At 50.8% G+C, this 24,194-nt stretch overlaps 1 long non-coding RNA gene across 7 annotated transcripts in view; it reads left to right on the top strand.

Moving 5' to 3' along the window:
- LOC104689476 overlaps window positions 1-24,194 on the top strand; it is a 50,649-nt gene that overhangs the window by 14,880 nt on the left and 11,575 nt on the right. For 4 of the 7 annotated variants that reach the window (XR_005603055.1, XR_005603052.1, XR_005603049.1 and 1 more), the window contains exons 2-5: window positions 6,997-7,124; window positions 7,649-7,731; window positions 15,620-15,799; window positions 19,988-20,124. This is a non-coding gene — a long non-coding RNA (uncharacterized LOC104689476). Of the gene's footprint in view, window positions 1-6,954; window positions 7,125-7,239; window positions 7,325-7,648; window positions 7,732-15,619; window positions 15,800-19,987; window positions 20,125-24,194 lie in introns of all 7 variants that reach the window. The other 3 variants (XR_005603053.1, XR_005603054.1, XR_005603050.1) reach the window with 3 other exon arrangements.

The raw sequence follows: 24,194 nt of genomic DNA, 5'->3' as shown, positions 1-24,194 counted from the left end.
TGGTGCTCAGAAATCCAGCAAGATGTTTTTTTCTACTTTGGTACTATTTATTTAGTAACAATTTGGGGTTTAACCCCTTTCTCCCCCTTTTCTTTGTCTGATTGTGAGCCCTCACTTCCATCCTTCACTGGGAACAAGAAAACACACTGGTCCTGGGCTGAGACCCATCATGGTTGTTATTAAACTCCCAGAATTTCATGGAGACATTAATGCTCATTTCCAGATTGTAACAAATAAGGACCTGTTGGCTTTTTTTGCCACCTAGTGCTTCTGTCCCTGCATTACTGTGGAGGGCTGTGTGTGTGAGGAGTGAGGAACCATATGGTGCTGCAGCTCCTCTGCCAAACCCCTGTTTGGTTTGTCAGAGGAGTTTCCTTGCACGAGTGGAATAAACTCAAACCTTCCCTGGTTTGCTCGAGACCCACCAAGGGCTGGGGAAAACTTTCTGTGTGCTGAGTGGGAGAAAACAGGGAGCACCTCTTGCTTCTGGTCTGATTTTAAACCTGGTGATCCTTCTCCCTGGAAGATGCTGAGCTTGCTGATGTTTTGTGAGTTCGATAGGATGGTGTATGTTCCCACTGTGGACAGAGCTTCAAATCTCATGGCTGGACACACAGAGCCACTCTGTCCTCTGGGCTGGCAGCAGTGATGCTCCAACACCCCTAAGCTGTGGTTCCATATGATTAAAAATGGCTGGAAAATTAAATATATGCAAAGCCAACAATCTCATGCCACTGTATTTCTCCAGATTTCTCCCATAGCTGTTGGTGTGCCAAATCTGCCTCAGGCACTTACACCCACAGGTACATGTGATTTGTAATTTAAGGTGATGCTGTGCATTATAGCTGGAAATGGGCTACACCTGGATCTAAACTGGGTGTTTGCAAGAGCCCCAGTTGGGTTGGGGGGTGTGTTCATGCTGAGGGATGTGCAGCCCCTCCTTTCCCTGTGCAGGCTCTGCCTTGAGCAAACCCCAGAGCACAATGGAGCCGTTCTGCTCCAAACGGGAGCAGGAAGGTGGGTGGATTAGGAAATATTTTATAGTAGGGATTTTTCTTCCACTGAGCCATGTCACATTCAAGTCCCACTATTGCTTTATGGCCATGTGCCTGTCCTACCCTGTGAGCAGCAGACCTGCTGCTGTCCATCTGTCCATGTGTCCGTCCGTGTGTCCGAGGCAGGGCTCTGGTCGTGCTTGGAGTCACCAGGGGCAGTGCTTGGCAAGGCTCTGCAGTGCCCGTGGCCGTGGGGTACAGCAGCACTGACAGGCTCCTGCAGTAGTTGATATATTGCCTTTTGGTCCCTGGTGATGGCATCCAGACCTCCCAACCTTTCATAATCCACAAATGGAAAAGTGGCACTTAAAATGAATTTATTCAGGTGGGAGCTCTGTAAAACATGAAAATAAGGCTTTTGACTTGCTGCACCTACACTTGAGTGTCAATGAAAAGCTTTTTATTTGGTTTTAGAGCCAGACTTGCAGAAGTCAGTGTGCCTTGTGGTCTGGACCTCTGTGTTACGGGAGCCAGACTGGAACAGGGCACGGACAGGGTGGAGGGGATTGGAAGTGAAGCTGCCCAGTGAAAGACCAGCAAATCTTTGAGCATCTTGGAGGTGAGAGTTTGCCAGGGGAAGGCTGGAAATGGGAGGGGAGAGATGAGACAGACAACCCCCCAGATGAAATTCCTTTGGAATTAATAAGTAAGTCTTTATTATAATTTTTGTCCCTGCTTTGTGCAGCAGGATCGCCTGGTGCTCCCTGGCTGCTGCCTCCCTGCTGGGCAGCATGGGAGCATCTCCTGCCAGAGCTTCCAGCTCTGTTCAGCCCGAGGGGCTGCGGGTGGAGAGGAGGGAGCAGGGGATGGTGGTGGAGCAGCAGCAGCGAGCAGGCGCCGCTGCCTTCGCCCACTTATTTGATTTGACACTGTCCTCAAACACAAGGTCGTTTACAGCCCGCCCGGGGCTGCCAGACGAGGAAGTTACCTTGCGAAGGAAGGAACCAGCCCATGCTGTCTAAATATTGTCAATTGTGTGCTGAATGGGGGCCACAGCCTGAGGAACCTCAATAGTAGCTCTTTGTGTCCCTGGCCGCCTCCTGCCAAAGTACTTTCCATAATTAGGAGTAAAATGTATTTACATTCCTGCCGTGCTCGGTGCCGGCACACACCTGTGCGCGTGTGTGTGTTCGTGTATGAGGTGCAAGCAGTTATACTCCTGTGCTTTTAGAGTGCGTGTTCCTGCCTGGAGTCATGGGAATGGTGCAGCAACAAATGGAGGTAACTGGGATGTGTGGGACAGTCAGGGGTTGTAATGGTGAGAGGAGAAGAAATCCAATGGATTCCCCTCTGCCAGGCAGGAGCATAATCCCCCTGCAGAGAGATGCTGAATTTGGTCTGAATCGGAACGTCGGGGCTGAATGCCGCCTTTTAAAATTCATTGACGTTTGCACGGAAACCAGAAAAATGGGCTTAAGTCAAGAATGCAATAACCTCACTCAAAACTGCCCTCCATGGCAGGCACTCATCCGCTTCCAGCCGTTCTGCTCGCGGGAAGATAAATGGAGGAGTGGAATCCTGTGTATGGCCGCATGGCAGCGGGGCTGGAATACCGTGGGTGATGTACAACAGCTTTTCCAGGCATGTTTCTCCCCCTCCCTCCATGGTAACTCGCAGCCAGACATTGATTAGTTCAGTTTGGGGGGAAAAAGAGTCGTGCAGGACAACTGGATACTTCAGCAGAGAGATTCCTGAACCGAGTCCAAGGGAGAACGGAGCGGTCACGTGGTGCTGGCACCGTGCCTGCTTCCAGCTGCCGAGTTTCATTAGGAGACAGCCAAAATACATTAATTAGTCTTCTAACATAACTCTCCTGTGCAGGCAGTGCTGTGGCTTTCACAGGAGCAGAGGAGATGGTCTGTACAATGTGTGAATGATGGCCATGATGCAACCTCTGTGTCAAGATGTGTCCCCTGCCTGATGCTTCCAGGAGTCCCCCTGGGCGGTGGGATCGTGCTGGGGAGACCGGGGCAGAGGAGGCAGCCTGCTTTAGGTTTGGGCTTTCCCAAAGTTCAGTGTGGCTTCAGATCCAGGGTTGTTTCCTACCTGTTTTGTGCAGGAGGCTGTAGCCAGGTGGGGGTCGGTCTCCTCTCCCGAGAACAGGTGACAGGACAAAAGGAAACGGCCTCAAGTTGCACCAGGGGAGGTTTAGGTTGGATACTGGGGAAAATTTCTTCCCTGAAAGAAGAGTGGAGTCCTCATCCCTGGAGGGATCTAACAGCCATGTGGATGTGGCACTTGGGGACATGAGGTGGCATTGGCAATGCTGGGGAATGGCTGGACTCGATGATCTTGGAGGGCTTTTCCAACCTGAATAGTTCTGTGACTTTGTCTATGATTCTGCCTCTACATGGAGTCTCATCTGACAGATCTCCCCAACAATGATTTCAGACAAATACTCTGAAATGGCTACATCTGTGTTCCTCTTGTGGGGCAGTCAGAAGAGACACCCACAAGTGCACTGGGGCAATCCCTGCTACTGTTGCAAAACTCCTTGTAAAAATTCTGCAGAAATCCAAGGAAAAAGTCGCGCTCAGTCTAATCATGAGTTTACTTTTCCTCCGGAAGCTTTCTGAGCTTCCAGGCACTTAATGGAAACACCAGTGCTCCCACTTGGAGGGCAGGCTGGAAAGTTTGCGTGGGTTTGTGTGAAGCCTCTTTCCATTATGCTTTTGTCAGACTTTGCCTCCGTAAAGGGGAATTTGGGCTTTCCATGTCAAAGCCCTCTGCAAATGCTACCCGAGACCTCTCATCAGTGCTGTAGTTTGTACAGGAACACCTCCCAGTGCCTGCCCATGAGTGGGGAAGGCAGCTCTAACACTCCTGCCCTTTGAGGGAAATGTCTGTTATTTGGGATTTTTCATTCTTTCCTCCCTTGGCGTTCACCATTTCGGATGCAGGCTCATGCTCCTGCTCTCTTTAATGGCCTGTTTTTCCTCTAACCACTTCCAGCTCCAAAACCTCTCCACATCTTCTCAATGTAAATACACTTAACTTCCCAGAGCAGGCTGGGGAGACAGTGGTGACCTTCAGCTGAGAGCAAAGCATTTCAGTTTGACCTACTTTGCTGCAGAGTGGGTTTGGCTGTGGCAGGGCAGCTCTCTGCTCCCTGCCCTCCTCTTGGGGAAGGTCCTTGGGGAGATGCTCCATGCGAGTGAGAGAGCAGGGCTTAAGGAGGATGGAAACCTCAGGCCCTGAGTTTTGGGTGATGTTTGGGTAGCTGGGTGCTGGCTTTCTCCATAGTGCCAGCTTTTATATTTGCAGCTTTAGATGTTTGATTGTGCCTTTAAAAAAATCTGCCACAGGTTGGTAACACAAAATGCCCGTCACAAAATACTCATTTTTCATTCACTGCCTCATTTTTTTCTCTTTGCTTGCTTTCCTCAAGGCTGGTCGTGTGAAGGGAGCAGCTGCAGGAGGAGCCAGGCTGCCGTGGTCCTTCCCAAGGCTCCTTGGCTGCACCAGGAAAAGCTGTGGTTGCTTTGTCTCTCTTGTCCTCTGTCAGAACTTCTGGGCAGTGCCAGTGCAGCTGTGGCTTTGCCTGGGTGGTGATAACACATGGCACCACAGAGGGGCTGGTCCTTCTTCCAAATGCTTTGGGAGGAAAATTCTAAGTGTAGAGAATTTGTCAGTCCCCAAATCTCCTTCTCCTTTGAGTGTGTGTATATATGGGCATATAATATTGCAGCCTAAAGGGGCTCAAGGAGAGCTGGAGAGGGACTTTGGACAAGCAGTGACAGGACACAGGGAATGGCTTCCCACTGCCAGAGGGCCGGATTAGATGGGATATTGAGAGGAAATTAATTCCTGTGAGGGTGGGCAGGCCCTGGCACAGGGTGCCCAGGGCAGCTGTGACTGCCTCTGGATCCCTGGCAGTGTCCAAGGCCAGGCTGGAGCAGCCTGGGATAGTGGGAAGTGTCCCTGCCCATGGCAGGGGTGGCATTGGGTGATCTTGAAGGTCTCCTCCGAGCCAAACTGTTCTGTGTCTCTGTGATTCTAGGAGTGTATTAATTGGGGATAATTTAATAAATGCACACTAGGGATGCTTAGCTCTTTAGATGTTGCCATTTTCTGCAGTACTGGTTTCTCAGGAGGGCTGTGGGGTGGCCCCTCTGGAACTACAGTTGTCTTTTGTTAGGGGACGTGTGTCTTTAAAACCAAGTTCCCTCCTTATCTCAAGTTTAAAGTGCAAAATTCCCAGGTTGGAAGCAAGTTAAAATTTCCTGTTCCAGCTGCATCTGCATTCAGTCCTGGAAGCAGATACTTGGCTGTAATTTAAAAAAAAAAAAGAACAGAAATTGATATTGCAGGTAAGAAGGAGCAACTGAGGAAAAAATCCTTTCAGAAGCCCTTCAGGCAGTTTTCAGGATAGTTTTCACTTATTCCTGAATAATTCCTACCACTGGTCACCCATTAAAAATAACAAACCCAAACTCAACCCCACGTCCCTGCTGATAAACACCCTGGACTTGCTCGTAGCTTATCTAATGCCTGAACATCTGTTTCTCCCTTGCTGAGAGGTTCCCTTGGACGAGTTAATGCAATTCCCTATGCAAAGGTTAAACAAAGTTGAGAGGCTCCGACCGGTGGCCTCGTGCCACGGGGCCTGTGCTGCACAAACAGCTGCACTCTGGAAATGTCCCATTGTAATTCAGAAAGAAGCTCAGGACGGGAAGAAAGTCACCCAGCCTAAGCTTGGCCTGCAGCAGGGTTGGGCTCGATGGTCTTAGAGGGCTTTTCCAGCCTTAATGCTCCTGTGATTCTGAGCTAGTCCAGTATGGAAAGGGTGTTTGGAGTGCTCATGTTCCCTAGGTCTGAAGAGCTGGTGCTGGTGGTGAGCTCTGCACCCTGCCTTCTGCCTTGGCGGTGCCATCAGCTTCCCGTGGGCTGGGCTTGGAAGCTGCAGGCCTGTTCTTGGTAGCTTGTGTGCACAGGACTATTTACATTTTTGATTATTTAATACTGTTCTGTGTGTTTGACAGAAGGACCTTTCATGGCTGGGACAGCTGGAGATGGGAAGGGCTGCAGGGTGATCCCAGCACCGACTCCTGGAGCTGCTGGGCTGAGCTGAGCCCTGGGGGTTGGGTGCCAGAGATACTCCAAGTGACACTGACACAGCTGGGGACATCACACGGGCATGGGGGGATTGCCACACACCTGTAACCTTGTGGGGAGATCGGGATGGCCTTTGGGATGAGGGACTCCCAGCCCACTGCCCCTTTCCCTCATCCCCATCGCTTCCCCCTTGCAGGAGCAGGTTGGGTGTGACCACACCAGGTCCCTGTAGCCCAGAATCCAGGGTGGGGTTGTGCCTGTGTCCGTGAGCTGTTCCCAAACACCACATCCACACTTTTACTTTTGTGCCCTTTCCTTTCTGTGTCGGCTTTTGGCTCCTCTGGCTCCGCATCCTGCGGGGCCGCACTTCACACGCGGAGCAGGAGCATCAAAGGGGAGCTCCTGAATAAACCCCTGCTTTATGACATCTCTTCAAAGTGCCTTTTTAAGAGTTCAAAGGCCATGAGGAAAGGAGGGGATCAAAATCAAAGGAAGATTGGGGGGAGGAAATTAAAGCCTCAGAGGAACTTTATGGCGAGTTTTCCGTAACACTTTCAATGCCAAAATCACAAGTGTTCCCAGCACTGACTCTTCCCTGGCTGTCAGATTCCCTGGTTACCTGCACTGCTTTCAGGGCAGCTCAGCAGCTCCCGGGAGCTTCAGCCCCACATACAGACACAGGGCATCCACAATTTCACTTTTTCATGAATTTTTTTCTAAGACCAAAACTTCCCATTCTGCTCCTCCAGGCCAACGGGGAGATGTTTGTTCTGAACTGGTTCGAAGTCCTGGGGCTGGCAGCAGAGCTCACCTTTAATGAAAAGCTTATTTTTTTTGCTTTCAGGAAATGCATCTCCCTCTCTTCTCTTACTGTCTTCTACTGCAGCACCATCATTTTGTCCATGTTTGGGAAATTTCCATTACTGCTGGGGGAAAGGGACTTCTCCTGAGTGAAGACTGTGGGACCTGACTCGAAGCAAGATGAGAAGCAAAGCCTCTGTGTGAACGTCGCAGGTAACATCTACAGACTCTGCTTTACAGGGAAGAAACGCAAATCAGTGAGGTATAAACAGCTTCATATTTAGGTAGCTCTCATGATTTTATCAGTTTCCTGTCTATTTTTAAACAGAATAGGAAGAAAAGTGTACAAAGCAAGGGAAAGAAATCAGGCTGGTTGCAACTCAGGATCAAACCCTTTATAATGCTGGATGGAGGTGAGCTGGAACCACATCCCTGCTGTGGGGAGCAGAGTGGGGCAGGGATGAAGCTGGGAAGGACTGGGATGCACATTATGCTTTTCCCAGGTTCTGATACAATTTGAGGAGCTTTCAGACTCGTGTCTTTAAATGGAAAGACTGAGAAGACAAATTAATTACCTGAGAAAAGAAAGTGGGTATTGGTGGAGGGAGGGAAGGCTTCTGCTCAGAGGAGCCGTGAAGTTTCCTTGGGGTTCCTTGGGCTGTGCAGGAGCAGCCTGTGGCTCCAGTTTGGTGCTCCCACGTTTAAACCATCAGTTAACAAATGCATTTCCTCCATAGGGGGGCTGTTTCCTCATCCCAGTGCTTTTCCAGAGTCCATAGTGTGTGTTCCTGCAGGAACTCTCAGCCCTTGTCCTGCCCAGGTGAGCTCACCCGCACCAAGTGCTTTCCCCACAGGTGCTTTCCAGGGCTGCTGCTCAGAGAATGGCACAAAACTGTTGCTGAACTCCCTTCTCATTAATTCATTCTCCTGTTTTTAATATACTGAACTACACACCTTGCCCTCTGTGCTCTGCTTTAGGCAGGCACCCAAAAATAGTCCAGAATGGTGCAAATATGGGAGATAAAACTCAGTGTGTGATGAGCTGTGTGGGTGGTGGTCTGGAGGACAACTACTGCCAAGAAACAAATTAAATTGCTTGTTTTTCACCCAGAGAAGTCCCAGTTTCACTAATTATTGCTGCAAAGGACACCTCAAGGTGAAATTCAGTCCGTGTTTAATGCATCTCAGCAAAAAGATAGTTTTATTCACTGGTAACAGTAAGGGGGAATTTAAGGCATGTGGAGTAACTAATCAGACTGGAACTTGGCTTGGAGACCGGGGCTGGGACCGGTAAGGTTTGTTTACAAGAGGGGATTTGCATCGAGGAGAGACCCTTTAATACAGGCTCTTTACATTAATTGGTTTGAAGCTGGCCTGTCTCAGGGAACAGATGGCTTTATTTCCCTCACGGTGCTCCAGGCCACGTGGGGGGATTTCCTTTCCAAACACGCCGTGGGCAGTGGGGACAGGCACACAAAGTCCCATCCTGCGCCGTGCCAGGGCACGGTGGGACCGTGCTGGCAGTGCCTGGTGGGGAAGGAGCCCCATGGCTGCTCGCTCAGCACCCCATAATAGCACGGTTGTTAAAGGATGTGGCAGTGTCCAGGAGGTTATTAGTGCCTTCCCATGGGAACTGGGAGCCTGGTGATTTCCATCCACCTCCACCAGAAACAGAAAGGGGCTTTTTTGAGTTCCCCTCTTGCTCAGCCCCGGATGCAGCCCCAGGGACACGGCTGCGCTGGGAGCGCTCCCGGGGCTGGGATGATGTTCCTGCTGGGGGGAAGAGCAGTGAGTCAGCAGAGCTGGAGACATCTGTGGGTGATGTCGGTGCTTCCTCGTGGCGCTGGGACACGCGGTTCCTCCCCGCTGTCACCGCTGGTGACACCTCACCCGGGGCATTCGGGCTGTAGCATGGGGCTGTTTGCTCCTGGAGCAGTAGCCCCTGGAGCATCTCTGTGGCCTCCTCTGGACTCACTGGTGCAGGTCCAGGTCCTTCCCTTGCTGGGGACCCCAGAGCTGGACACAGTGCTCCAGGTGGGGCCTCGCTAGCGTGGAAGAGAGGGGGGAATCACCTCCCTCGACCTGTGCCCACCCTTCTTTTAGTGCAGCCCGGGTTGGCTTTCAAATAACGAAGGCTTGGTGCTCCATGGCAGCACAGTGGGGCTTCCACAAAGCTGGAGGGTTGAAGAGAAGTTAATTGGATAGACTCGGAGTGCTCCCTGTTGCAGGTGGGCTGCAGCGTGGCCTCAGCTCCAGGTCTGTGCCGGGTCTTACTTTACTTTATTTTTGTGGGTGTTGCTAAGAGATGATTTCCCCTGGAAGCTGCAGGACCTGCACAGATGCAAACTGGCTGAGGAGGGAGGGAGGCTCCCTGAAACCCAAAGGGCAAATGAAAATCTGTTTGGGAATCCTCAGCCAGCTCCACACAGGCACTCCCAGAAAACCAGTGCTGGGCACAGGATATGGCCATTTCCCAGGAAGATCCTGGAGCATGGCACCTCCTGGCACTGTTTGCAGTGTCCTTTCCTAATGAAACTGGGTTTTTGTGCTTTTCTTAGGCTGCAAATGGTTATGCAAATTCCTAAATATTTTCCTACTTCCCTTTTCGGATGTCTAACATTATGTATTATTTTCTGATACTTACCTCACCCGGGAAATCTGTTTTCCATCTCACTTCAGCCAAGGTTTTCTTTTTAACCAGTCCTTCCCAGTATTTTCCTTTAACACTTCTGGTTTGCTGAGTGAACTTTGCAGTGTGAGGGTAAATGAAAGTGAAAATGTATTGCTTGTCACACACTGGCTGTTTAGAGAGGGTTTGGGGTTTTTTTCCCCCTCTGGATTTGAAGAGGGAGATATAAATCATTGATTTAAAACCAGGGTAATTTAACAAGATTATAGGAGAGGGAAAATCCACTTCCTACCCAAAGTAACAGTCTCTTAGGTCTCTCCACCTACACAAGCCATATGCATCCTCCGAGCTGCCCAAGATCCTCTTTTGTGTGTTTCTGGCAGGACTGTGGTGTAATAATTAAAGTCCATATGCAAAGCTTTCTTGGTGGGTCTTTTAATTACTGTGTAATTGGTCAGAGAGTTACCATCCCTCAGCCCTCAGCCTGCTCTCTGCCTTTGGAAAGTCCCGGACCTGAAGGGATATTCCAAGCTCCGAGTCCCAGATCAGAGGGATGTGATCAGGAGTTGCCTTTTTGTGCCATCTCCCTTTTTAACAAACATGAGCGAGCTGTGCTTTTCCTTGCTGGGAGTGAAGCTCTGGGCTGGGGAGAGCAGAGGGATTTGTGCTGCAGCAGCGTGGGTGGGATGCTGGATCCGGAGGGCTCTGCATCGGAGCAAAGGGGTGGAGAGAGGGATGGTGAAGGGAACGCTGATCCCTGGCTGGAGTTCTGGTTTCCCCAGTTGTGGGGAGCCTTTGTGGTGACCCCAGGGGGAGCATGGGATAACAGAGCTCCTCACTCAGAGCTCTGGCACAAAAAACTCAGGCATCAATTGGGCTAAGTGACATCATCCAAATTCACTTGGTCCTTGCCATGATGTTCCCCCTTCTCCCAAGGGCAGGTAGCTCCCAGGTTACCCAGGGCAGGATGCAGAGGCTCTGTCTGTGTTTCTGAGGCCAAACACTGAGTTCTAGAGACAGGTACAGCCCCAGATCTCAGTGGCACTGCCACACCTGAGCAGGTACCACACGAAATACCCTCAAAATAACAGATATCCTGCTCTTGTTATTCCCACTCTCGTTGGGAGTCAGGACTCTCACCAGGCACAGGGACTGGAGTCAACAGATCTTTTTAATAGATGTAGCAAACCACACATAATCCTTTGATTCTGGGAGCTGGAACTCCAAGGCCAGCTCTTGTACCACAAACATGGGCGTCACTTGGGTTGTCAGTTCAGCAGGAACATGTCACCAGAAGAGGTGTCCTGGAGCCTGCTTTGCTCCCACTGGCAGGACAGGCTTCCAGTAATGAATTTCCAATGAAATGTTTTTCTAATTATAGCAAATTATTTTTACAAACATTTTCCTGGGAAGAGAGTCTGAAACTAGAGCCAAAAAAGAGAAGACTGAAATTCAGGCAGCGCCTGAACAAAAAATCAAAGATGGATTGCATGCTAGTCAGCTTTTATTGTCAGGCAAACCTGTAAACCTCACATTAATGGGTTTTAAGGAACTTCATTCCAATATGACCAGTTTGTGTCTCTGAAAATTGGAATGGCTTAGAATAGTGCCATCAAAGCCAGCTCTTCCCTCTCCCCACATGGTCCCAGGATGCCCTGGTGGCACTGGAGAAGGGTGGGTGGCAGAGGTGACAGCTGGCAGCAGGTCACTGGCAACGCTGGTACAGCCTGAGCAAAATCTCATCTCCAACAGCCCCCGATGAAAATTATTTTGTGTTTATTCTCCTTTCTAAATTCTGCAGTGAACTTCTGTTCTATTTCCAGACCAGAGCCACATTCCAGTTGCAAATGCTCTTGGTTTTGGGGGAAAAGAAGGAGTAATTCTTAGTCACCATTAAGAGAAGTGTGACCACCCATGCCCAGATGTCCCATGCCCTACAAACATGAAGGCAGTTCGTTTGTGCCGATGGAGACGGTTCAGCTGTGGCAGGCTCAGTGCTCCCTGCTTTCTTTTCCAGGAGAGATTCCCACTGGAAGCACAGGGGCTGGCAGCACCATGCTGTTGGTGAGCATGCCTATCTTCCCATGGCTCTTGAGCTCAGCTGGGGAATTTAATTAGAAGTCAACTATGGAAAAATCCATAATACTCACATAGAGGTGGTGTGGGCTGTGTGCAGCTGAGGGATAATCTTAATGCAAACCTGAATGTAGGTTATTGTTCAGCAGGAAGGAGTTGGTTGATATTTCTAAAGCCAAAAAAAAAGAGAAAAAGGCCACCCCCAGCCAAAACCCCAACCACAAACCCCACGCAGGGCACTAACCCTGGGCAGTGGGAAAATGTGATACTATGGATGGTTCTGCTCAAGGGCTGTGCTGGGGTTTGTGGTGTGGGTTATTGGCACCCTGGAGCCAAGGTGGGCTAAGGGAGCCTTGGAATAATGCAGGTGGTGGATATTTTATGGCGTGTGCTTGCTTGCTTGAGGAGGAATTGGAGATAGAAGTCGGGCGGGTGGTAGATGCTCATCATCGCGACCGCGGGCTCTGGCTGTGGTGGCTCTTACTAAAGCACCTAAGGGTTAAAGATGGGCATTTTCCCTGCCCCCCAGTAAAGGTAATTACCCCCCATCCATTTAGCAGGGAAAGAATTTGCCATTGAGCAGATAGGGCCGGTTCAGGAGAGCCCTTCAGCCCCCAACAATATCGCATTACCCCGGTGCATAAAGAGTGGGAGCCGTTTCCGCTGGCGGGGCCATAATGGAGGTATCTCTTTACAAAGCCCCCACTTCAGGCCAGCTGAATGCCTCTGCCGAGCCTCCGAAATCCCGCAGCCCTAATCCCTTTAGCAACAAAGATCTGTTTCTTTGCTTAGCATGAAGTAGACCTCAGAGGCCGGTGTGTGCCTTGGCCTGTAGGCCAAAAGCCTCCTGTTTACAATTTCCCTATTCCTGTTTTTAATGTTGTTCTGAGAGCAGCCACAAAGGGCCGGTTTTGTCCAGCAGGAACAAGGGAGCTATTAGAGAGGGACGGAGGAAGGAAGGAAGGGAGATCCAAAAGGAGCAGCCCAGGAGGGATTAGCATACACAGCTGTTCCCTCAGGGACAGGAGCTTTATGCTTTTTATAATTTCCCTCTCATTTACATTTTTTAATATCTGGTTTCCTTGTTTCCAGGTCCCCTTCCCCCCACGTCTCCAGGACCATCTGCCCATTTTATTGGATTTTTTTTTGTTTTCCAGGCGGGCGCATCCAGCCCAGGGTGTTCACTGGCTCCAGCTTAAATCATGCAATCCCTGCTGGCCGTGGGCTTGCTCAGTTGAAGCCCTCTCCCTTGCCTGGCTCATTTTGTACCATGACCCTCCATCCAGCCCCATCACCTCTCCCTGGCGCGGTGGGAAGGCAACGCTGAGCATCCCTGGATCGGGATGCCCAAGGTGGAGGGTTTTCATCCCTGAATGCGCATTGTTCTGGGCTCTGCCAAGGCCAGAGGGGAGAATAGCTGAGCTGTTTACAATATTGTCTCATAGACTGCTCAAAAGCAGCGCCTGTTTTCCAGAAGTGCAATGAAACATTTATGAGTACAGGACGTGGTGGAGCTCCGGAGCTCTGCAGGGGACGAGGGACAGTCGGGGATTTTTATGTGCACGTCCCAGCTAATGTGGGCTGTTGGCAAAGGAGTTAGCAGGACACATTTATCTCATTTTCATTCCCCTATTCCAAGGTGGTGATCCCTCAGGTACCCTGATTGAGGGCCAGCAGAGCTGGACACATCCCAACTCCAGGGCAGGAGCTGGTGAGGTGCTGCACTGCTCTGCTCTCCAGCTTTGCCTGGCTCTCATGAGCTCTTTGTTTCTGTCTGGTACATAAGTCCTGGTATAAAGCTGTGGAGCTGCAGAAGTCCTGTGCCTGCCCTGGGGTCCCTGAGGCCAAGATGAAACGGCCTCAAATTGCCCCTGGGAAGGTTTAGGTTGGATATTAGGAAAATTTTTCCTGGAAAGGTTTGTCAAGCATTGGAACAGTCTGCCCGGGGCAGTGGTGGAGTCACCACTTGTGGAGGTGTTCAAAAAATACGCAGGTCTGGCACTCAAGGACATGGTTTGGTGGTGAACATGGTGATGGTGATGGATGGATGGTTGGACCTGATCTTAGAGGTCTTTTCCAACCTTAACCATTCCCTGATTCTATGGGATTCTATGATTTATGTCAGTGAAGAAACAGGCAAAGTAAAGTTGGATTCTAGGATTCCAAGATTCTAAACCTTTGCTAATCCATGTTAACCATCTTAAATCTGGACATTTACTGGGAAGAAATGAATAACACTGTGAGTTTTCCTTCCATGCAGAGGAGAGGTTGTACTCTGTCCTTGTACAGCTCCCTTTTGGTTATTGTGCAGCCTGTTTCTCATGTGGGAGCTACAGCAGGTCCTTCCAAATAATGACCTTTTCTTTTCCCAACACAGGATCACTCCAAAGCTCATTAAAGTTGGTAAATATCTGTATTTTACACACATAGACACTCTAACCAGAACTGTACCCTGGCTGTAGGTAAATGTGGGGATAAATCAGAATTTGAGTTTCGCTGTGATGTCTGTGATTGTTTCCCTGTATCTCTGGCATAAGGGATCCCGTTGTACTTACCAAGGATGTCTCAGCTTTTACATGGTTTGGTCTACATTTCTCAGGGTTTAATATTTGAGTTTCCTTCTAGGAATGTATCAAAGGAAAAGCTGGATTTGAACTCCATTCAGAAAGTTTTCCCATATCCAGAATTACTTAGTGCTTATAAAAGTGATTTGGTTCCGTGGAAGATGTTTAATGAATCTCCTGGAAATGGGGGGTTTTGTCCCGTTGAGCAGAGCCTGGGCTGGGAGCGGGACCTGAGCAGGCTGTGGTTTAACATCCTCCCCACTCACCCGGGGATGTCCAGCCTAAACCCTTCCTTCCTGCCCAAAGTGGAATTATCATTAACTCGTAACTAGTTTTCAAGAAGAACATTTTATTTTGGTAGGCTGTGGAGTTCTTCTAAGAGTTTTTCAGTTTTTACAAATGAAAATATAAGCTCAGCCAGATGCCAGCTAAAATGCAGTTCCTTTATACCAGCCAGCCCAGGCACCACAGGCTCAGCATCACGACCTTTAAAGCAGCTTTTCGAGAACAAGCTGGGAGAACACTTTCTAAAAAGGCACAACTGCAGCTGCTCTCATTACTTACAACATCCTTGATGGAGAGGAACTTAAAAATAATTCTTAAGGAACTTAAGCTTCAACAGCCCCCAGTAGATTTAGTTTATGTGCAGTGCAGGCTTCCCTCGTGGAATTACAGGCTCGGGATGGTGATTATAGTGTTGATGATAATGTACATTTTCTAAATCATTACTTGTGTAAGAATAAAATAAAATAAAAGGAGCGAAGCCTTTGTTTCCCTTTTCTCATGCAGATGAATGGGTCAGGGATTTAGCCACTTGTTTCTAAAATCAGACACAGATTTCAGTGTTGTCTCCACATGTTTGTTAAGCTAACAAGTTTATTACATATGTAAAATGCATTTGGACACACTGTATTTCAAATCAATAAAATAATTTGAGTCATCAGCTTGGTAGATGCATAATTACATGTTACTTCCTGGATTTTTATAATATTTCAAGCTGGTATTTAATTAAAACTGGCACTTGGGATCCAGTTTCTTCAGGGTTTTGTGTATGGAAACCTGGACCCCAATTTCCATATTTTTGTTAGTATCTTGCAGCTTTCCTGACTCCACTGCCATCCTCTGCTCCAAGGCTGGCTTGAGGGCAGGGTAGGATTGTGGTCCTGTGGAACTCAAGAGATCAAACCAACATTAAATCCAATTTATTTTAGTAGAACCAACCAAGATTTTGCACCAACACTGTCAGGACACTTCAGTCTTGACTGAACGATATTTTTTCTATTTGTGAATTTTCTGTTCTTAAATTAATTCCAGTAAATCTGTTGAGTTATGGGTAAGAAGTGTCCTGCCTCTTCAACTTCTTTAAGATCAAAACAAGATACATTTTCATTAAACCCCTTTATTTTTGTTCATTTCTTTCTATTCCTCTTGTCACCCAGAACTTTGGTTTTCAGATTTGTCACCTTGCAAAGCCATGGTTCTGCTGAGACCCTCTGCTCCCCTGACAGCAGCAGGATATGGAAGGATTTGAGCTGAGATCTCTGAGCAGCCACAACCCCCTGCTCTAACCCCTCATTTCCACCCCAGACACAGCTCCCTCAGCCCTACATTTCCTCCAGGTAAGACCTGATTTCCAAAAGATCTCATTTCTGACCACTCAATCTTTTCTTCTCGTTGTTTTGTCCCAGTGAGGGGCTGCAAGGCCAGCTCCTTTCCCATGGGATGGGCCCAGGGGACCCCCAGCCCTTGGCTCCTGGGACCCACTGGTGTCTGACACCAGCCATGGGGACAGGGATGTCATTCCAGAGGAGAGGATGGGAACCACAACTGCTCTCCCAGAGGATGGCTGCTGCTCCTCCAGCACATTGTTCTGTGCTGGCAGGAACCAATTAGGGCTTGGTCCCTGCTCCAGGAAATTCCCTGTCTTCTCTCGATGAGGTACCCAGCTACCCCAAGTGTGTTTCTGCTGCCACAGCAGTGGATCCCAACACCCACACACTGCACTGGTGTCCTGGGGTGGATTTTCTTTAGGGCTGACTTGGGAAGAGTGCCCATAGGAAATGAATGAATAATTCAATAATTTGTAGCTGGTTGGAGAGCTGGAGAACCTCCATGCTCTGGCCAGGGTTTGGAAAGTTGATGAGCAGATGGAATTTTGGGCTGTGTCCTCTTTCATCCCTCTTAAAATTCCCTATAGCTTTGGGAAGCTGTGGGCATTTGGGAAAAGATGCTGGTGGTGGCTCTGTGCTGGTGTCCTGTGCTCTCTGAGTGGGATGTCTGTATGAGCAGCACCAGGCTCTCCCAGTAAGGATGGGGGAACTGGGGTGTGCCATGATTCTGGGCACCAGAGCCAGAGGAGAGGCTTCCTCTTCTTGGTGTGTGCTTGCCAAGACAGCCTGGAGGAGAAAACAGAGCAGGGAATCAAATAGAAACTCCGGATGTTTGGTGGAGGAGGGAAAGCTGGGGAGTGGAGTGAAGGCAGCCTGGAAAACCGTGGGGTGTTCTGTAGCCTGAGAGGGGAAAGGGGGGTGACAAGGTCTGGGACAGTGCCAGAGAACAGGAGGAGGCAGAGACCGTGGAAAGCAGCTGGGAAGAAGCCTTCTTTGCAGGAGGAAATGTTATTATTAGTGCTCAGTTTCCTGGACAAAAGATTCTTGTCTATTTAAATACTTCAGCTTCACGGAGCTGCAGTTCTCCAGACACAATAAAATCTGCCTTTTCTCCCTGTCACTGTCATTTCCCGCTGGCAGCAGGTGGCTAAAGCCCCTGTGCTCTGGAGTAGGACATTGCAGGCTGCCATGTGGGAGGACAAGCCCAGGGGACAGGGGGTTTGTTCCTTGTGCCCCCTCACGTCTGTCCATGGAGATGCTGCTCTTCCACAGCAGTCCAGATGCTGCTGGTAGAGAGATGAGATCTATTAGATTTGAACAAAATTGGCAGAAGCATAAAAAATTTATTAAAAAGTTAAATATCTTGATATAAACTGAACTTAAGAAACCTCCTGGGCCATCCCCAGGCTTCCTCAGCCAACCATGCAAGGTTTTAAGAACCAGCAGCAAAATACAGAACCTCACTAATTCCAAATAATCACAGCTAATGGATAATTGGAATTATTCTTTCCATCCAGGGATGCACAAAGAACACACAAGGGTTGGAGCTGCTGTTTTGAGGGGAAGAGATCCAGGTTCTGTGCAAGGTGGTGCTCACACCTGAGCCAGTTCCAGATGATTTCCTGTGATAGCTGAGAAATACTTTTCCTATCTGTCTTGAAATGTGAAAATCTGACAGCAATAGTATGGAATTTTCTTTGTAGAATCCTGATTTTTTTTTCCTGTATTCACGTAGCTTGAGTTTAATATCAGACCTATCCCTATAATTATAGAGATGGGACTTATATTCCATAAAAAGATGGGAGATGTCTCTCTCTTCTCCTTCCCTGATTATTGTTCCAAGCCCTGCAAGACTTTGAAAAGTCAGCCTTCCTGAACGTATGACAAATATATCACAGAACCACAGAATATCCTGTGTTGGAAGGGACCCACAGGGATCGTTGAGTCCAACTCCTGGACCTGATATAAATATATATTTATATTGAATTACTACAAAAGTGCAGATGTGCTTAAAGCAGTGAGGGAGCTGTGGTGGGGCTCATGGCTGTCACGAAGGACACACAGGATGCACAGTTGCTAAACCACGAAAAGCACGTCCTGTTCATCTCAGTGGGGAGGGTTTCTGCGTTGGGATTCTGGGAAACTGAACAATTCACTCATGGTGAATGAATAAATGCAGCCAACCTGCAGTCGTGCCAGTCAGACAGAGATTTTAATCAGAGAGTTTTGGAAGATAACAGCAGCCATTCTTTGAATGCAAAATACTTGGGGATGAGCTGCCGGTGTTTTATAGGTGTGAGTTTGATTTGCTGGTTTTGTCAGGGCAGGTAAAGCTCCAGCTGCATGTGGCCTCCAGCCTCAGCAGTGATGTGTCAGCCCTGGCAATTCATACCTGGATTTCACAACAGCCTGCACTGCTCTGTGCTGGACTCGTGCTTCTGCACTGGGCTCCATCCATCCCCACGAGCTCTGAGCTCGTTCCCCATTCCCTGGGGGTCCTGCTGCCCTCAGCCCCATTCCCTGGGGGTCCTGCTGCCCTCAGCCCCATTCCCTGGGGGTCCTGCTCCCCTCAGCCCCATTCCCTGGGGGTCCTGCTCCCAGCCAAGCCGGACCTCCCCTCTCCTGTGAGGATGAGGGAACAGCTCTGCCTGCCTGCTCCCACTTTGCCAGCAGGTAGGGAAGGAGGGACTTTTGACCATGGCAGTGTGTCCTGAGCCTGGGAGCGCTGAGGGAACTCGGGGCAGGCAGAAGCTGCTGTTGGAGCCGATGGAAGGCTGGGAAGCAGAGGAGTGTCCAGGGCCAGGCTGTCAGCAGTCCCCTGCCTTCCCTCCGGCCAAGGACCGCAGCCCCCGGGCCCTTATCTCTCCGGAAGGCCGTGATGAGATGCTGTTCCCTGCAGCTTTGCAGTTCTCCTGCCACTCCCCGGGCAGGGCTCTGCTTTCCCTCCCCTGGAGCCGAGCTCGCACGGTCGCAGCTGTGGGAGTGTGGAGATCTCTGGCCGAGCTCTGCCTCTGTCCCCGCACTTGGGGAGGTGACAGCTGCCACCGCTGCCTGTCTTGGGGCAAGGACAGGCGTCCAGGGCCTCCTTCCAGGCTGTGGATAAAAACAGGCAGCAGGCTCAGTGTAGTCGAGAGCGTGGCCAGCAGCAGGAGAAGCTGAGTGGGAGAGCTCGTGCCAGAGCTTGCCCATGGTAGTAGGAGCCCAAGGGATGAGGGACTTTGTTTGCCCTGCAGACCTGCTGTGCCTGTGCCTCTCCCTGTGGCCATGGGGACAGCAGTGGCTCCTGGGTGACTGTGCAGCACTTGCTGGCCCTGGTGATGTGCTGAACCGCTCAAGCAAATCATCCTAAAATAGGCTTCATATGTGATGCAGAGGAACCCAAGCAAAACAGAGCCCAGCCAACCCCAAATTTATGCTTGTGGTTACTGAAGCTTGTGAGATCAATTTTTTGTTTACTTAAAACCGATTTCAAAGAGGTTTTTTTTCCCTTTTTTTAAATTCTTGTTCTTTATCCTTGGGCTGGGGGATGGTCATGGCACTGCTTCAGCTGGGGCTGAGCATCCTGCTGTCATCATCACAGAGAAGCTCTGTCCCAAAATACCCAGAATTAAGGTCCTGGTGAGGTGGGGGAGCATTGTTACACCCCCAGAACAGGACCTGTGGTGGCTGTTCTATTGGCACATCCCAGCAATCACCCGGGGCATCCTGAGAGATTCTCTTATTTTCATGACAACCTGGAAAAGTAGATCTCCGCAGAGCTTTTAATTTTTATTTCTAACTTTTGAAAAGATTTAAGCTAGGAAGTGTTAAAAGCACCAGTTCAGTTGGAAAAAAAAAAAAAAAGGAAAAAAATGCCAAGAAACAAAACCCCCCAAAGCCCACAGAGCCTCTGTGGAGCCGGCAGAAGCCAGAGCACAGAATCAGCACTGGCTGATTCCATCTCTTTGTCATCCCACATGTGGGGTTTACCCCAGTGAATAGGAAAGCCTCGAAAGTCCAAACTGCCATATTTCAGGACAAACTGTATAGAAAACAAACACGTGGGATAAATAAAGCACAGGAAGGAAGCGGTGACTCTGTGGGACAGAGACCTGAGGTGATGCTGCTCACAGCCCCCAGCTCCTGCTGCTGGGGACCCTTCCCAGCCTGGCCAGGGCAGGGAAGCGAGGGAAGCACCCACCTATTTTCTTTTTTCAGGAATCCCTGGCTGTGTGGCCCCCGTTTCAGCAGAGAATTCCTGCAGCCTCAGCGTTTGAACTGGCCGAATCCCTGCGGGGCCGGGGCCAGCAGCTCTGTCGCTGGCCAGAACCCATCGACCCTTCAGCAGTGATGTGGTGAGTGCGCCCTGGTGCCGAGCCCAGATGGAGCTGTTCCCCGAGAAGATTCCTTCCTCTGGGTCCTTTTATTTCTTCTTTTCTTCTTATTTTCAACACTTATTTGCAGATTTGTCAGTGCTATGTGTGGCGTCCCAGTGCAGTTTGTGTTGGCCTCCTTGGGGTCCCTGTGCCCTGAGGGGACAAGTGTGGGGACAGGGCCAGGCAGCACAGCCTGGGAGGGGGGAGAGCCCAGACTGGGGGTTCAGCGCTGGCAGCTTTGGGAAAGAAAACCGATTTGTGTTTGTGAATGGAAATGGCCTTGGGGGAAAATCCTGGAGAGAACAGGGTGGCCGGTGCTGCTGCTGTCGCGTCGTCTGTCCCTGCAGAACCTCACTGCTCCTGACCAGGGTTATTGTGCTGTGGAATTGCATTTGGATGGTGTTCAGGCAGCAAAGTGGGGCAGAAGCAACTTCCAGGCTGGTTTAACTCTTCTGTGGGGTGTAAGTTCTGGCTGGTTACAGGGGCAGGTGAGCTGGGAGATGGGGTGGGCAGCAGCAGGGCAGTGCCAGACAGCAGGACCTGGGAATGTGGGCAGCAGCTGAGAGAGCAGTGAGGGACATCAGAGAAAGGATTTTACTAAAAAAAATGAGGTTAAAGCCTGCAGTTCAGTGAGGAAGGAGAGGTGGTGGTTTTAAAGGGTTTGCTCCTGGCTGGGGGAGCAGGCTGGTCCATGGAGCTGCTCTGCGCACGCTGGGACCCATCCCATGGGCACAGAATGAATTAATGTGTCACAAGCGTCAGGAGGGAGGAAGGTCTGTTCCAGAACCCCAGCCCAGAGCAGGCTGGGGGAGCAGAGGGCATTCAGGAGCCGTGGGGGCCTCTCTGCTCTTCGGTGGAGACAGCGTTAATCGCCGGGGCTTAGCGGCGTGCGCGGTGCCGGCGAGGAGCAGCGGGGCTGTTAACAGGAGGAAATGGTTCTGTGTCTAGGTGGGCTTAACACAATGTAAACTGCATGGTGCACACAGAAGGTAAAGCCTGACGTGTGAAGCAGCTGAGTTACCCAGCACAGCAGTGTGGGTTGAGCTGGGCCGAGGGTTTCCTCGCGGTGTTGGAGCTACAGCCAAAGCACGGTGTCCGTGTCCCTTTTCCTTTGGACGCAAAACATCTGCAATCCTCGTGGATGCCCTTCCCAAGCTCTTTCTTAGGTTGTTTGGCTAGAAGAAAATATGATTTTTTTGGTATTGGGGAAAACCTGTCCAGATTCTGAGGAAAATTGGTAAAACAGTGTTTTAGTTATAATTCATTACGCAGTGTCTCATTTTGGAATCACATTTTTGGCCAGGGTACATCTGGCCAAAGATGCTGTGGTGGTGCCCCAAGCCTTCCTCTTGGTTCTCATTTAGGTTAGAAAAGTAATTAAAGGAGGGTAAAAAAAGAAGTGACAGAGTTACTGACTCTCTTTCCAAAAGTGAAGGGTTTAGGCCAAACTCCTGCTAGGAAAATAAACAGAATTTCGGTTTTTTGTTGCAAGTTCTTCCCATATATTGAATTTCCGTGCTCAGTGACAAGGGGGATCTGCTCGAGTGAGCAGCGATTGGATTCAGATGGCTTTGAGTTGCACTTGGATTTGCTTTGGAAAGCTGGAGCTGTCCTTGGAGAGCAGGGTTTGGACCTGAGCTCGAGGCTTTGTTCTCTAAGGAGCACAAACCTTGCAGCCTGAGTTATCAAGTTGTAACTTTTATGGCTGTGCCTGGAAATGATTTTCCTGCCCAGTGTCCCACCCAGCAGTGCTGTGACAGAGCCCTTCCTTTCCAAATTAGGCCAACGTTTGCTAATCTGAGCCTAGAAACCCTTTTTAATTGAGGCACGTTGCAGAGGTTGGCTCTTCTGGCACACGTGGGTGTGCATGTCCTTCCCACCTTCCCTCCTGCAAGACGAGGAAACCCATGCTGGGACAATTTCTGCAGAAAGCAGTAAATCTGGGGTGGTGGGGAGTGTTTGAGCTTGTCCCACCACCAGGACCCCCTGATGTGGGGCTGTGCTGGGCAGGGATGAGCCCGGGCAGGGGGGTGGGAGATGTTTTGGTGGTCACCACAAGCAGCAGCGTTCCTCTGGGCGGTTGGTGGTGACAGCAGATGGTCCCAGGGGAAGCACTTTGGGAGCCAGGGGGGCTGGAGATGCTCCGTGCCTCGGGTGATAAATTGATCAGCGTGTCATGGCTCCGCTCCGGAAACAGGGCAGGGAAGGATGTGAGTGACAGAGGATTCATATCCCGGAAACGCCGTGGTGTCACAGCTCGGGAATTCAGCGGGATAAATGCATTTGCCTGTCCTGCTGCAGACAATCTGCTTAATGTGGGAAGCAGAGTTTCCTGTAGCTCCGAGCCAGTGGGGAAGGGAAAACCCTGAGAGGCAGGAAGGGCCAGGGAGAAAATTAAGCAGGTAAATGCATTAGCAGTGACCACCTCTTTGTGTAGGGATTACACAAAGCTGCTGCTTTTGGATGGGCAGTGTCTCGGGAGGAGCCAGGGCTGGGAGTGGGGGCCCCTCCTCTCTCCTGAGGGGCTCGATCCCAGAGCTGGGATTAGCACTTGCCACAAGCCGCCCTCTCTAGCCAGAACAAATTGCTGCACGTGCTGAGAGAGAGCCCAACCTGCACGAACCGTGGTGGTGCTGTGAGGCAGGAGTTTGGCAGGCTTTGCTCTGGCAAATCTCCCCACTCTTCCCAACGGGACCTTCCTCATGGAAATCGCTCCTTTTTAACAAACAGATTTACACTGTTCTACCCTGGACAGAGGTTTACCCCAGCTCCCTCCACAGCTTGGGAATTCTTGAGATCCTGGCTCTAAAAACGGAGTCATGGCACAAATGGAAATAGATGTGCTGTCCCAAGAGCCTGTCTCAGTCAGGACATCCTGAAGGGGTCTGGCACAACCTGTGCTCCAGGAAAGCTCGGGCCAGTGGGGAGGGAGCTCTGGGGTGCAGCGGAGGTGGGTGTGTGGATCACACACACCACATCTGGGGGTGGGCGTGTGGAGGGGGGGGACACCCCAGTGCCAGGGAGAGCTGCAGGGATGAGCATCACCAGGGGCCAGGCCGGGACTGCGGGGATCCCTCGGTCCTTGCCGGAGCCTCTGACGGGACGATGCTGCACGACCTCGTGGCGGCCAGCACTGTGTCCCACAGCTCCCGTCCCAAGACGTGTGTGTCCTCCGGCAGCCTTTCCAAAATGCCAACCACAGGAAAGCAGCAGAAACCCAAGCTTTCCTCTTGCTTGGATTCCCATCAGTTCCCAGACTTTAATAACAGACTGTTCCAGGCTCCCTCGCTCGGGTTGGTTTGGCTCTTCGGGCCGGGGCCGGGCGCTGTCTCACGGGCAAAGCAGCCACGGGCTGAGAGGAAGGAGAAGCCACGTCGTGGGCTGAGCGGTTTTGCCGGGAGCGTGACCCCGCTCTACAGCCCTGCTCCCCACGGGGGTCCCGGCCAGCGGGACAGCAGCGGCACAGGGGGGACCCTCCGCGTCCCGGGCCGCCGCAGCTCCTCCCGCTGCATTTGTGCGCCAGATGCCGAGCCAGATGTTGGCGCTGCCGTGTCCGCCCGCCGGCAGCGGCAGCGCGGGGGATGCCCGGTCCCCGCCCGGTCCCCGCCCGGTCCCCGCCCGGTCCCCGCCGGCGCTCCCGGCGCGTCGGCACCGCCACCTCCCGGGCATCCCGGAGGGGACGCGCAACTCCCGCCTGCCGGCCCGGAGCCTGCGGGGCAGGGTTTATTTATTGTCTTCATTGCGCGGTGTCTCCGGCCCTGCCCAGGAGCCCCCTCTCACAGCACACTCGGGCTCCCAGCACTTACCGGGAAAGATCTTCACTCGCAACGATTTTATGAAATCTTATAATTCTCCCTTTTTGCCTCTCACCCTAAGGACAAACACCCCGAGGTGAGCGTGGTTTCTCCGGGCAATGCTGGCCTGTCCATCTGTCTGAAGCAATTACTGTGGTTTCCCTGGCGATTATTTTTCAGAGCAGGTGCTGACTTTTTCCCCAGCTGGGTGTCAGCCGTACCTGCGGGGGCGGTTTCGGAGCGGCAGAAGCCTAA

The sequence above is a fragment of the Corvus cornix genome, chromosome 13 (assembly GCF_000738735.6).
Source record: "Corvus cornix cornix isolate S_Up_H32 chromosome 13, ASM73873v5, whole genome shotgun sequence".
Lineage (NCBI taxonomy): Eukaryota > Metazoa > Chordata > Aves > Passeriformes > Corvidae > Corvus > Corvus cornix.
This window is presented reverse-complemented; position numbering and strand designations above follow the sequence as displayed.